Consider the following 15,641-nt stretch of genomic DNA (forward strand, 5'->3'; position numbering starts at 1 on the left):
GGCTGTGAGTGCGTGCAGCCGGGGAATCTTATGCTCGACGAGTAGTCTAAGAGACTGTGGTGTAGAAGACACCCCGAGCGTAATTGTCGACCATTGACAAGGGAGTCGTGAGGTACCATCGACTGCCCAGACCGAGATAGGGGGAGCAAATGTGTGAGTAACTAATGCTGGTCGTGGGTTTCTGTATGTGGAACATTGAGAATTTGTAACCTATCAGCTGAGGTGATTGTCCGGTCATTTCACGGACAGACAGTTGCCAGATTAAGGTAGACTTACATGAGACTGTGGATGTATAGTCAGAGTAGTGACCGCTTGGCATTTGGCGGACAAACAGTTATTTCAGCGTATGAATGGGATGCGTGAATAAGTGAGAGACGGATTGTAAAGGAGGGGAACTGCTGCAAGCGGAGAAAAGTGATGTCAGGAGGTGCCGCGCTGCGATAGGTCGGTTGGTGTGAAACCACGCTGGTATTGGTGGATTACGATATTGAAAACAGTGGTCCGTGACCTATTCCTTCAATAACTGAATCAATCAGTCCATTGTCAATATTTCTATATAGTTTCAGAGTGTGTCCCTTCAATTCACTCTAATCAATCAATGTACAAAATTCACAAAGGAAAATGCAACAGCAATAATTACAAAACCAGAGACACTTTTAATTCATTGTTTCTCTAATTAAATGCGAAATAATCACAATTGTACCTCAATAGGTTGCCATCAAAAGAGCGTGCAAAGAGCAAAGAGTGATTAGGATAGTGAAAAGTGATAAGGGAAGATGAAATTCAGATGGTGACATAACATTATTCACAGTAATACTATACACAGGACCTGTTACACATTTCACCGTCCTACAATGAACCTGGCCTCAAATATCAATTCTCGTCTTAGGGCCTATAGGTAAGTTAGACCTGGGCCATGCGAGTCTTCATCAGGAAAGGAAATAGAGGGCAACCCAGGGATCTTGATGACCCCTAAAATGGAGGGAACAAGTGGCGTATCTTCACTAGTGGCGTATCTTTACTAGGTATCCCAGTGGTAATGTTCACACCCGGGATGTAAGAGTTCACCCACTAGGGAGGCCGGATTCAGTCGCTGCTCGTTCAAATCTTAAAAAATCACACCTTTTGCATTAGTCCATCCAATGTTAATGCTCAGTATCACTTAAATCACAAAGCTTGTGCTTATGATAATGCTCAATGAAACTTCTGTCCCGAGGCGAGTGATCAACTCTCGTGTTCAGAAGCCATCCAAAATCGGCGTTCTCGTGCCCTTAGACGAGTCGAAACGTCGACGCTCCCCCTTCTTTTGAAACCTGGACCCTAGGACACTCTATCATGTGCAAATATTAATGGAAGCCATGTCCTGAGAAATGTTGTATAGAATTGATATTTGAGGCCAGGTTCATTGTAGGACGGTGAAATGTGTAACCGGTCCTGTGTATAGTATTACTGTGAATAATTTTATGTCACCATCTGAATTTCATCTTCCCTTATCACTTTTCACTATCCTAATCACTCTTTGCACACTCTTTTGTGGGCAACCTATTGAGGTACAATTGTGAATATTTCGCATTTAATTAGAGAAACAATGAATTAAAGGTTTTGTAATTATTGCTGTTGCATTTTCCTTTTCTTTTTCCTTTGTGAATTTTGTACATTGATTGATTAGAGTGGATTGAAGGGACACACTCTGAAATTATATAGAAATATTGACAATAGACTGATTGATTCAGTTGTTGAAGGAATAGGTCACGGACCACTGTTTTCAATATCGCATTATACCCAGGTCTAGGACTTTTTGGGTTACCCCATTTTGTTAATGGTATTGGTGGATTGTCATCAGGAAGTAATAGAGCGCTGCAAATAGAAGAAAGTTGAATTCAGCTTGAAGTGTTTTAAAATTGTATGAGATCTATGTAGAGGAGAAAGAAGGGTGGTTACTCGAGGAGGAGAAGATGCTCCGTCCGAGGATGCCCGAGCTCATTACATGGTTACGAATGTGGGTTTACATTCTATCCTTTGGCTTGAGAATTGGTGCAAAATGACATAAGGAAATGAAGAACTGACTTTTCACCGTTATGGGACCTTTAGATTGGAAGGGTTGTATCAGTTGAAATCTATCATGGCTTCTTTACAACTTTTGCCTAGGCCAACACAATTTGAAGCATTACGCCACATCTTCAACAAAGCCAGCATGACCATTGCATCCCATCTCCGGAGAGCCATCATCATCTCCTTCAAGACAGCAACCTTCCCAAAGAGCTGGAAGCACGCCGAGATCAATGCCTTACTCAAAAACCCAAAGCTGACCCTAAGGACCTCAAGAACTTCTGTCCCATCTCCCTGCTCCCGTTCCCAGCGATGGTCATCGAGAAGACCGCCAACAGACAACTGACCAGCTACCTCAAGAAGAACAGTATCCTGGACCCATCCCAGTCTGGGTTCTGCAGCAACAACAGCACCAAAACTGCCCTCATTGCTGCCACCGATGACATCAGGGTCCTGCTGGACAAGGGTGAAACCGCGGCCCTCATCCTCCTGGACCTATCAGCCGCCTTCAACACTGTCTGGCACTTCACTCTACGTACATGCCTCCACGACGCTGGAATCTGAGACAAGGCTCTGGACTGGACCACCTCCTTCCTCTCCGGCAGAACCCAGAGCGTCCGCCTGCCCCCTTTCCGCTCCAATGCCACCGAGATCATCTGCGGTGTACCCCAGGGCTTATCCCTCAGCCCGACACTGTTCAACAGCTACATGGCACCGCTCAACCACGTCGCCCAACTGCACGACCTCAACATCATCTCCTATGCCGACAACACCCAGCTGATCCTCTCTCTCACCAAGAACCCCCACATCGCCAAAACCAACCTCCACGAAGGAATGAAAGCCGTCACCGGGTGGATGAAGAACAGCTGTCTGAAACTGAACTCAGATAAGATGGAGGTCCTCATCCTCGGCTCCACCCCCTCGACCTGGGATGACTCCTGGTGGCCACCGCACTGGGAGGAGCAACGACACCCCCCGACCACGCACGCAACCTGGGGTTCATCCTCGACTCCACCCTCTCAATGACAAAGCAGGTCAACACTGTCTCGTCCTCCTGCTTCAACACCCTCTGCATGCTCCGCAAGATCTACAGGTGGATCCCCACCAAAAAAAGAAGAACGGTCACCCAGACCCTCGTCACTATCAGGTTGGACTACGGAAACGCCCTCTACGCAGGAGCCCCGGCCAAACTCCTGAAATGACTGCAACACATTCAGAACGCCTCCGCACACCTGATCCTCGACATCCCTCACCGCAGCCACATCACACCCTACCTGAGAGACCTGCACTGGCTACCCGTTAACAAGAGATTCGCCTTCAAGCTCCTCACCCACACACACAATTCACTCCACAACACTGGACCAGCACAAGATAGCTTGTTTTTAATCGGTCCACAATCAGCCACAATCAGGCTGATTGTGGCTGATTGTGGACCGATTAAAAACAAGCTATCTTGAAACACACACTCAAGATCCTGCATCTGTCCATTTATTATACTGTTGTTGGGCTTTGAATTTTACTGCTTACTGTTGGCAAATTCTATGTTTTTTTGTGTGCGAGAGCAATGCTGTAATTTTACTCTCCCCACCCACCTATGGCAGATCCAGATCCTGCTAACCTTCAGAAGACTACTCAAGACCTGTCTATTCGAGCAGTGGCAGCACCCCCCACCAGCGCCTTGAGACCCTCACGGGGGAGTAGCACGCTTTACATATGGCTGGATTAATTGATTGATTGATGATTGATGCATGGATTGATTGATTGATTGATTGATTGTGGGTTTCTAAAGCGCTAGAATCGACTCCCGAAGGAGTATCTCTGCGCTGTAGACCGCTGGGGAACCCGTCCTGGCTTTCCCTGTGTGATGGTCCCTACTGGGTATCTCCAAGGTGAAACCAGGCATCCCCGGCGTATGTGGGGGGCCGTTGTGGAGATGAGGCAAGCTAATGCCCAGAGTTGCCGAGTGTGATCCCTAGTTAGAGTAGGCACCGAGGCGAGAATTATCGAGTCCGTTGACCCTGGTCCAAGACCCTGCCGCTTCGGGGATTGAACCCTGGTCCCGGGCCGTCCTCTGCTCCCGGGTCTGCCGCCTCTAACCAGTGAGCCACACCACTCCACTAGGGCGGCACACTAAAGAAATAGGGACAGAAGTCAGGAAAGAGTGAAGAGATTGGTCAGGGCATTCCAAGATGCGAAATTGGATGCATTGGAGAAAAGGAGGAGAGTAAAAACCATTGAAGGGGATAAGTTGGTTCTGTTGATGGTAAAGGAAGGGAACGACCAGAAGAAGTGTAGCGAAGAAGATGACAGCGATACAGATGATAGCTTGATAGAAAGGCTGTTTGCAGAGAGACCGCCCCCATTCAACCCAGACTCTGTAGAAGGGAAATCAGCCCCGACAGAAGGAACTGGAGAACCGCAAGTCTCATCTAGTGCAGGAATAGCTGGGAAAATCTCGACTGGAGGAATGAAAACGCAGACACCAGTGAATACAGAAGCTAGGAGGTTCCTGGATGCCCTTACGTCCGGGTTACCATTGGTCCCATAGTGTTGGTGTATTATCCAGATCAGGTGAGGAATGGGAGTTCATTGCAGTCAGTAATGACAGAGGTAATCAGCTTTCGAGGGAGTGGTACAGTGACAGGAGTGGTTCATTTACCGAGACCCACGGAATCGAGTATGCTGTTGCCAGACTCGTCAAGGGGACCAATGGATCTGAGGGGGCCGAGGCCAAAATCTTTTGCTGAATTAAGATCAGATTTAGGGACGTGGGATCAGCCTATGGAGAATCAGAGTGACAGGATGACAGAAGATTGGGACCATGGAAGCACAGAGAACAGGCCAGTCCCTAGCGATACCATAGAAAGGAATAGATGCAGAGAGCAGAGTAGCGATTGTGGAGAGTCGAGTGGTGCATCTAGCTGAGGCACTCTGAAGGGGGCTATAAGAGCAAAGATGTTAGATGTCATGAGGCTGAAATCAGAAGTGGATGAGATAGTCAAGGGACATTTTCCTTTGGAGAGAGTGGAACTTTATGAACCAGATGAGTTGCTGTTTGTAGCAAAAGATGTGACTCGTAAGGCAAAGTCAGCCCATGAGAAACTAACCGAATTGGATAACAGATACTAGGTGGATTTTTCTAAAACAAAGATGTTACAAGGGAATCACATAATGCAGTACACTGATTAGTACCTGGATGAGAAGAGGGTCATTGGGCTAAAGACTCATATTTGATAATTGGTCATAAGGATACGAGCATGGAACAGGCTCGATAAATGGGAAGCAAGGTGGTCCAAAAAGAAGAATACCAGGAAGAGTGTAGTGGAAACACCACCTCCCAGAGGGGTTGCGTCAGGAGTAGGGAAATATCCTTTACGCGAGGTATCTAGTGGAGGTTACGTCCATGTGCCCTGGAGTAGAGGTGATTTAGCAGCATTCACAAATGATTTTCCGAAACTGAGAGAAAGGCCAGTTGAGTGGTACAAACAGGTGGATTGCTTTGTTAAGATTTCGAAGGTGTTGTGGATTGATCTGAACACATTGTTCGATATCGTAGTTCCAAGCCATTTATGGGCAGCTTGTAAAGGTGCAATTGATTAGCCTACCTCTGAACCAGATAGGGATATGGTTACGAATGGTCCTTCACCTGTTGTCAGGAAAAAGTATGAGCAGGTAATCACATGGTTAAAATCCAGGATATCGCCACAGGATATTGATTGGGTCCAGATAGATCGGACGGTTCAGGAACCAAAGGAGACAGTACATGAATACTATGAGAGGCTTTTGCAAGTCTTTAAACAGTACAGTGGGCTGGGTACTTTAGACCCCAATAACATGGGACAGTTAGCTTCTAAGTTCGTTTTGGGTCTAAGGCATGAGATTTGCCTCATGATCCAACAGCATTTTCTCTGCTGGCAGAACAAGCCGGTAGATGAAATATTGTGATATGAAAGGTATTGCAGGGATGCGGTGGACTCGAAACATAGGAACCTTAAGGATAAACTGATGTTAGTTCAGATGCAAGCGGCTGATAAGGGAATTCAGATACAGCCAAATGGAGGGACTTTGGGGAGAAAACAGAATGGTCAAAACCAAGGAAAGGAAAATTCAGGGGAGCCCAAAGTGAGAGTGGATGTAGCGACATTTAAAAAGGCCACAGCGTGTCACCTCTGTCACCAGGTCGGCCATTGGAGACACGAGTGTCCCTTGAAGCCAGCGAATCAGCTGCAGCTAGAGGAGGAGACGGTACAGGTGCCCAAAGTGGCTAATGCTGTGTTGAGGCCCAGAACGATGAAAGGGTAGACGCTGATTCCACAAGTACAGGTTCCCCAGCCACCGAGAATCTCGCAAGGGACTCAAACTTACCAGCAGATGCCTCTTTTTGATGGGAGCGATGGGTGCCATTCAGACCTGTTGCAAAAATAACAGTTGATGGACAGAATGCAGAACAATGTCATACATTCACCCCAGTACAGAGATCTGGGCCTAAATCCATCTTTTTTTGCACTCCACACCACCCCAGTTCAGACACGGCCATATGAAAATCAGCCTTGACCCTGTGCCTCATGGGAACAGTCCAGCCCGAACTGCCAAGCCATGTCTTTCCTGGACTGGAATCAAGCATCCTAGGACCGGTTTCTGGCTCTCAGCCGTCTTCAGCCAAGATAGCTTGACTCCAGTGGTGTGGAGAGCATGGGACTCACGTCTGAGCATACCCATCCAACTCGGGGTGACAAATGCAAAAATAACAGTTGATGGACAGAATGCAGAACAATGTCATACATTAACCCAGTACAGAGATCTGGGCCTAAATCCTTCATTTTTTTGTACTCCACACCACCCCAGTTCAGACATGGCCATATGCAGATCAGCCTTGACCCTGTGCCTCATGGGAACAGTCCAGCCCGAACTGCCAAGCCATGTCTTTCCTGGACCGGAATCAAGCATCCTAGGACCGGTTTCTGGCTTTCAGCCGTCTTCAGCCAGGATAGCTTGACTCCAGTGGTGTGGAGAGCATGGGTCTGAGCGTACCCATCCCACTCGGGGTGACAAATTCAAAAATAACAGTTGATGGACAGAATGCAGAACAATGTCATACATTCACCCCAGTACAGAGATCTGGGTCTAAATCCATTGTTTTTTTGCACTCCACACCACCCACGTTCAGACATGGCCATATGCAAATCAGCCTTGACCCTATGCCTCATGGGAACAGTCCAGCCCGAACTGCCAAGCCATGTCTTTCCTGGACCTAAATCAAGCATCCTAGGACCGGTTTCTGGCTTTCAGCCGTCTTCAGCCAGGATAGCTTGACTCCAGTGGTGTGGAGAGCATGGGACTCACGTCTGAGCATACCCATCCCACTCGGGGTGACAAATGCAAAAGTAACAGTTGATGGACAGAATGTAGAACAATGTCATACATTCACCCCAGTACAGAGATCTGGGCCTAAATCCAATATTTTTGCACTCCACACCACCCAAGTTCAGACATGGCTATATGAAAATCAGCCTTGACCCTGTGCCTCATGAGAACAGTCCAGCCCGAACTGCCAAGCCATGTCTTTCCTGGACCGGAATCAAGCATCCTAGGACCGGTTTCTGGCTATCAGCCAGGATATCTTGACTCCAGTGGTGTGGAGAGCATGGGACTCATGTCTGAGCATACCCTTCCCACTCGGGGTGACAAATGCAATCATAACAATTGATGGACAGAATGCAGAAAAATGTCATACATTCACCCCAGTACAGAGATCCGGGCCTAAATCCATCGTTTTTTGCACTCCACACCACCCCAATTCAGACATGGCCGTATGCAAATCAGCCTTACCCTGTGCCTCATGGGAACAGTCCAGCCCGAATTGCCAAGCCATGTCTTTCCTGGACCGGAATCAAGCATCCTAGGACTGGTTTCTGGCTATCAGCCGTCTTCAGCCAGGATAGCTTGACTCCAGTGGTGTGGAGAGCATGGCACTCACGTCTGAGCATACCCATCCCACTCGGGGTGACAAATGCAAAAATAACAGTTGATGGACAAAATGCAGAACAATGTCATACATTCACCCAGTACAGAGATCTGGGCCTAAATCCATCATTTTTTTGCACTTCACAGCACCCCAGTTCAGACATGGCCATATGCAAATAAGCCTTGACCCTGTGCCTCATGGGAACAGTCCAGCCCGAACTGCCAAGCCATGTCTTTCCTGGACCGGAATCAAGCATCCTAGGACCAGTTTCTGGCTATCAGCTGTCTTCAGCCAGGATAGCTTGACTCCAGTGGTGTGGAGAGCATGGGACTCACGTCTGAGCATACCTATCCCACTCAGGGTAACAAATGCAAAAAATAACAGTTGATGGACAGAATGCAGAACAATGTCACACATTCACCCCAGTACAGAGATCTGGGCCTAAATCCATCGTTTTTTTGCACTCCACACCACCCCAGTTCAGACATGGCAATATGCATATCAGCCTTGACCCTATGCCTCATGGGAACAGTCCAGCCCGAACTGCCAAGCCATGTCTTTCCTGGACCGGAATCAAGCATCCTAGTACCGGTTTCTGGCTATCAGACGTCTTCAGCCAGGTAGCTTGACTCCAGTGGTGTGGAGAGCATGGGACTCACGTCTGAGCATACCCATCCCACTCGTGGTGACAAATGCAAAAATAAAAGTTGATGGACAGAACAATGTCATACATTCACCCCAGTACAGAGATCTGGGCCTAAATCCATCGTTTTTTTGAACTCCACACCACCCCAGTTCAGACATGGCCATATGCAAAACAGCCTTGACCCTCTGCCTCATGGGAACAGTCCAGCCCGAACTGCCAAGCCATGTCGTTCCTGGACCGGAATCAAGCATTCTAGGACCGGTTTCTGGCTATCAGCCGTCTTCAGCCAGGATAGCTTGATTCCATTGGTGTGGAGAGCATGGGACTCACGTCTTAGCATACCCATCCCACTCGGGGTGACAAATTCAAAAATAACAGTTGATGGATAGAATGCAGAACAATGTCATACATTCACCCCAGTACAGAGATCTGGGCTTAAATCCATAATTTTTTTGCACTCCACACCACCCCAGTTCAGATATGGCCAAATGCAAACCAGCCTTGACCCTGTGCCTCCTGGGAACAGTCCAGCCCGAACTGCCAAGCCATGTCTTTCCTGAACCGGAATCAAGCATTCTAGGACCGGTTTCTGGCTATCAGCCGTCTTCAGCCAGGATAGCTTGACTCCAGTGGTGTGGAGAGCATGGGACTCACGTCTGAGCATACCCATCCCATTTGGGGTGACAAATGCAAAAATAACAGTAGATGGACAGAATGCAGAACAATGTCATACATTCACCCAGTACAGAGATCTGGGCCTAAATCCATCGTTTTTTTGCACTCCACACCAACACAGTTCAGACATAGCCATATGTAAATCAGCCTTGACCCCGTGCCTCATGGGAACAGTCCAGCCCGAACTGCCAAGCCATGTCTTTCCTGGACTGGAATCAAGCATCCTAGGACCGGTTTCTGGCTCTCAGCCGTCTTCAGCCAAGATAACTTGACTCCAGTGGTGTGGAGAGCATGGGACTCACGTCTGAGCATACCCATCCAACTCGGGGTGACAAATGCAAAAATAACAGTTGATGGACAGAATGCAGAACAATGTCATACATTAACCCAGTACAGAGATCTAGGCCTAAATCCTTCATTTTTTTGCATTCCACACCACCCCAGTTCAGACATGGCCATATGCAAATCAGCCTTGACCCTGTGCCTCATGGGAACAGTCCAGCCCGAACTGCCAAGCCATGTCTTTCCTGGACCGGAATCCAGCATCCTATGACCGGTTTCTGGCTATCAGCCGTCTTCTGCCAGGATAGCTTGACTCCAGTGGTGTGGAGAGCATGGGACTCACGTCTGAGCATACCCATCCCACTCGGGGTGACAAATGCAAAAATAACAGTTGATGGACAGACTGCAGAACAATGTCATACATTCACCTCAGTACAGAGATCTGGGCCTAAATCCATTATTTTTCACTCCACACCACCCAGGTTCAGACATGGCTATATGAAAATCAGCCTTGACCCTGTGCCTCATGAGAACAGTCCAGCCCGAACTGCCAAGCCATGACTTTCCTGGACCGGAATCAAGCTTCCGAGGACCGGTTTCTGGCTATCAGCAGTCTTCAGCCAGGATATCTTGACTCCAGTGGTGTGGAGAGCATGGGACTCACGTCTCAGCATACCCATCCCACGCGGGGTGACAAATGCAAAAATAACAGTTGATGGACAGAATGCAGAACAATGTCATACATTCACCCAGTACAGAGATCTGGGCCTAAATCCATCGTTTTTTTGTACTTCACACCACCCCAGTTCAGACATGGCCATATGCAAATAAGCCTTGACCCTGTGCCTCGTGGGAACAGTCCAGCCCGAACTGCCAAGCCATGTCTTTCCTGGACCGGAATCAAGCATCCTAGGACCAGTTTCTGGCTATCAGCTGTCTTTAGCCAGGATAGCTTGACTCCAGTGGTGTGGAGAGCATGGGACTCACGTCTGAGCATACCCATCCCACTCGGGGTGACAAATGCAAAAATAACAGTTGATGGACGGAATGTAGAACAATGTCATAAATTTACCCCAGTACAGAGATCTCGGCCTAAATCCATCGTTTTTTTGCACTCCACACCACCCCAATTCAGACATGGCCATATGCAAATCAGCCTTGACCCTGTGCCTTATGGGAACAGTTCAGCCCGAACTGCCAGGCCGTGTCTTTCCTGGACCTGAATCAAGCATCCTAGGACCAGTTTCTGGCTATCAGCCGTCTTCAGCCAGGATAGCTTGACTCCAGTGGTGTGGAGAGTATGGGACTCACGTCTGAGCATACCCATCCCACTCGGGGTAACAAATGCAAAAAATAACAGTTGATGGACAGAATGCAGAACAATGTCATACATTCACCCCAGTACAGAGATCTGGGCCTAAATCCATTGTTTTTTTGCACTCCACACCACCCCAGTTCAGACATGGCCATATGCATATCAGCCTTGACCCTATGCCTCATGAGAACAGTCCAACCCGAACTGCCAAGCCATGTCTTTCCTGGACCGGAACCAAGCATCCTAGGACCGGTTTCTGGCTATCAGACGTCTTCAGCCAGGTAGCTTGACTCCAGTGGTGTGGAGAGCATGGGACTCACGTCTGAGCATACCCATCCCACTCGTGGTGACAAATTCAAAAATAACAGTTGATGGACAGAATGCAGAACAATGTCATACATTCACCCCAGTACAGAGATCTGGGCCTAAATCCATCGGTTTTTTTTAACTCCACACCACCCCAGTTCAGACATGGCCATATGCAAAACAGCCTTGACCCTCTGCCTCATGGGAACAGTCCAGCCGGAACTGCCAAGCCATGTCTTTCCTGGACCGGAATCAAGCATTCTAGGACCGGTTTCTGGCTATCAGCCGTCTTCAGCCAGGATAGCTTGATTCCAGTGGTGTGGAGAGCATGGGACTTACGTCTTAGCATACCCATCCCACTCGGGGTGACAAATTAAAAAATAACAGTTGATGGATAGAATGCAGAACAATGTCATACATTCACCCCAGTACAGAGATCTGGGCTTAAATCCATCATTTTTTTGCACTCCACACCACCCCAGTTCAGACATGGCCAAATGCAAATAAGCCATGACCCTGTGCCTCCTGGGAACAGTCCAGCCCGAACTGCCAAGTCATGTCTTTCCTGGACCGGAATCAAGCATTCTAGGACCGGTTTCTGGCTATCAGCCGTCTTCAGCCAGGATAGTTTGACTCCAGTGGTGTGGAGAGCATGGGACTCACGTCTTAGCATACCCATCCCATTCGGGGTGACAAATGCAAAAATAACAGTAGATGGACAGAATGCAGAACAATGTCATACATTCACCCAGTACAGAGATCTGGGCCTAAATCCATCATTTTTTTGCACTACACACCAACACAGTTCAGACATGGCCATATGCAAATCAGCCTTGACCCCGTGCCTCATGGGAACAGTCCAGCCCGAACTGCCAAGCCATGTCTTTCCTGGACTGGAATCAAGCATCCTAGGACCGGTTTCTGGCTCTCAGCCGTCTTCAGCCAAGATAGCTTGACTCCAGTGGTGTGGAGAGCATGGGACTCACGTCTGAGCATACCCATCCAACTCGGGGTGACAAATGCAAAAATAACAGTTGATGGACAGAATGCAGAACAATGTCATACATTAACCCAGTACAGAGGTCTGGGCCTAAATCCTTCATTTTTTTGCATTCCACACCACCCCAGTTCAGACATGGCCATATGCAAATCAGCCTTGACCCTGTGCCTCATGGGAACAGTCTAGCCCGAACTGCCAAGCCATGTCTTTCCTGGACCGGAATCAAGCATCCTAGGACCGGTTTCTGGCTATCAGCCGTCTTCAGCCAGGATAGCTTGACTCCAGTGGTGTGGAGAGCATGGGACTCACGTCTGAGCATACCCATCCCACTCGGGGTGACAAATGCAAAAATAACAGTTGATGGACAGACTGCGGAACAATGTCATACATTCACCCAGTACAGAGATCTGGGCCTAAATCCATTATTTTTCACTCCACACTACCCAAGTTCAGACATGGCTATATGAAAATCAGCCTTGACCCTGTGCCTCATGAGAACAGTCCAGCCCGAACTGCCAAGCCATATCTTTCCTGGACCGGAATCAAGCATCCGAGGACTGGTTTCTGGCTATCAGCAGTCTTCAGCCAGGATATCTTGACTCCAGTGGTGTGGAGAGCATGGGACTGACGTCTGAGCATACCCATCCCACTCGGGGTGACAAATGCAAAAATAACAGTTGATGGACAGAATGCAGAACAATGTCATACATTCACCCAGTACAGAGATCTGGGCCTAAATCCATCGTTTTTTTGCACTTCACACCACCCCAGTTCAGACATGGCCATATGCAAATAAGCCTCGACCCTGTGCCTCATGGGAACAGTCCAGCCCGAACCGCCAAGCCATGTCTTTCCTGGACCGGAATCAAGCATCCTAGGACCAGTTTCTGGCTATCAGCCGTCTTTAGCCAGGATAGCTTGACTCCAGTGGTGTGGAGAGCATGGGACTCACGTCTGAGCATACCCATCCCACTTGGGGTGACAAATGCAAAAATAACAGTTGATGGACGGAATGCAGAACAATGTCATACATTTACCCCAGTACATAGATCTGGGCCTAATTCCATCGTTTTTTTGCAATCCACACCACCCCAATTCAGACATGGCCATATGCAAAACAGCCTTGACCCTCTGCCTCATGGAAACAGTCCAGCCCGAAATGCCAAGCCATGTCTTTCCTGGACCGGAATCAAGCATCCTAGGACCGGTTTCTGGCTATCAGCCGTCTTCAGCCAGGATAGCTTGATTCCAGTGGTGTGGAGAGCATGGGACTCACGTCTTAGCATACCTATCCCACTCGGGGTGACAAATTCAAAAATAACAGTTGATGGATAGAATGCAGAACAATGTCATACATTCACCCCAGTACAGAGATCTGGGCTTAAATCCATCGTTTTTTTGCACTCCACACCACCCCAGTTCAGACATGGCCAAATTAAATCACCCTTGACCCTGTGCCTCCTGGTAACAGTCCAGCCCAAACTGCCAAGCCATGTCTTTCCTGGACCGGAATCAAGCATTCTAGGACCGGTTTCTGGCTATCAGCCGTCTTCAGCCAGGATAGCTTGACTCCAGTGGTGTGGAGAGCTTGGGACTCACGTCTGAGCATACCCATCCCATTCGGGGTGAAAAAATGCAAAAATAACAGTATATGGACAGAATGCAGAACAATGTCATACATTCACCCAGTACAGAGATCTGGGCAAAAATCCATCGTTTTTTTGCACTCCACACCAACACAGTTCAGATATCGCCATATGCAAATCAGCCTTGACCCCGTGCCTAATGGGAACAGTCCAGCCCGAACTGCCAAGCCATGTCTTTCCTGGACCGGAATCAAGCATCCTAGGACTGTTTTCTGGCTATCAGCCATCTTCGGCCAGGATATCATGACTCCAGTGGTGTGGAGAGCATGGGACTCACGTCTGAGCATATCCATCCCACTCAGGGTGACAAATGCAAAAATAACAGTTGATGGTCAGAATGCAGAGCAATGTCATAATTTCACCCCAGTACAGAGATCTGGGCCTAAATCCATTGTTTTTTTGTACTCCACACCACCCCAGTTCAAACATGGCCATATGCAAATCAGCCTTGACCCTGTGCCTCATGGGAACAGTCCAGCCCGAACTGCCAAGCCATGTCTTTCCTGGACCGGAATCAAGCATCCTAGGACTGGTTTCTGGCTATCAGCCGTCTTCAGCCAGGATAGCTTGACTCCAGTGGTGTGGAGAGCATGGGACTCACGTCTGAGCATACCCATCCCACTCGGCGTAACAAATGCAAAAATAACAGTTGATAGACAGAATGCAGAACAATGTCATACATTCAACCCAGTACAGAGATCTGGGCCTAAATCAATCGTTTTTTTGAACTCTACACCACCACAGTTCAGACATGGCCATATGCAAATCAGCCTTGACCCTGTGCCTCATGGGAACAGTCCAGCCCAAACTGCCAAGCCATGTCTTTCCTGGACTGAAATCAAGCATCCTAGGACCGGTTTCTGGCTATCAGCCGTCCTCAGCCAGGATAGCTTGACTCCAGTGGTGTGGAGAGCATGGGACTCACATCTGAGCATACCCATCCCACTCGGGATGACAAATTGAAAAATTCCAGTTGATGGACAGAATGCAGAACAATGTCATATATTCACCCCAGTACAGAGATATGGGCCTAAATACGTCGTTTTTTTTGCACTCCACACCCTCCCAGTTCAGACATGGCCATATGCAAATCAGCCTTGACCCTGTGCCTCATGGGAACAGTCCAGCCCGAACTGCCAAGCCACGTCTTCCCTGGACCGGAATCAAGCATCCTAGGACCGGTTTCTGGCTATCAGCAGTCTTCAGCCAGGATAACTTGACTCCAGTGGTGTGGAGAGCATGGGACTCACGTCTGAACATACCCATCCCACTCGGGGTGACAAATGCAAAAATAACAATTGATGGACAGAATGCAGAACAATGTCATACATTCACCCCAGTACAGAGATCTGGGCCTAAATCCATCATTTTGTTGCACTCCACACGACCCCAGCTCAGACATGCCCATTGTCAACCCGAGTGGGTTGGGTATGCTCAGACGTGAGTCCCATGCTCTCCACACCACTGGAATCAAGCTATCATGGCTGAATACGGCTGACAGCCAGAAACCGGTCTAGGATGCTTGATTCCGGTCCAGGAAAGATATGGCTTGGCAGTTCTGGCTGGACTGTTCCCATGAGGCACAGGGTCAAGGCTGATTTGCATATGGCCATGTCTGAACTGGGGTGGTGTGGAGTGCAAAAAAACAATGGATTTAGGCCCAGATCTCGGTATTGGGGTGAATGTATGACATTGTTCTGCATTCTGTCCATCAACTGTGTTTTGCATTTGTCACCCCAAGTGGGTTGGGTATGCTC

Source organism: Lissotriton helveticus, chromosome 7, assembly GCF_964261635.1.
Source record: "Lissotriton helveticus chromosome 7, aLisHel1.1, whole genome shotgun sequence".
Classification (NCBI taxonomy): domain Eukaryota; kingdom Metazoa; phylum Chordata; class Amphibia; order Caudata; family Salamandridae; genus Lissotriton; species Lissotriton helveticus.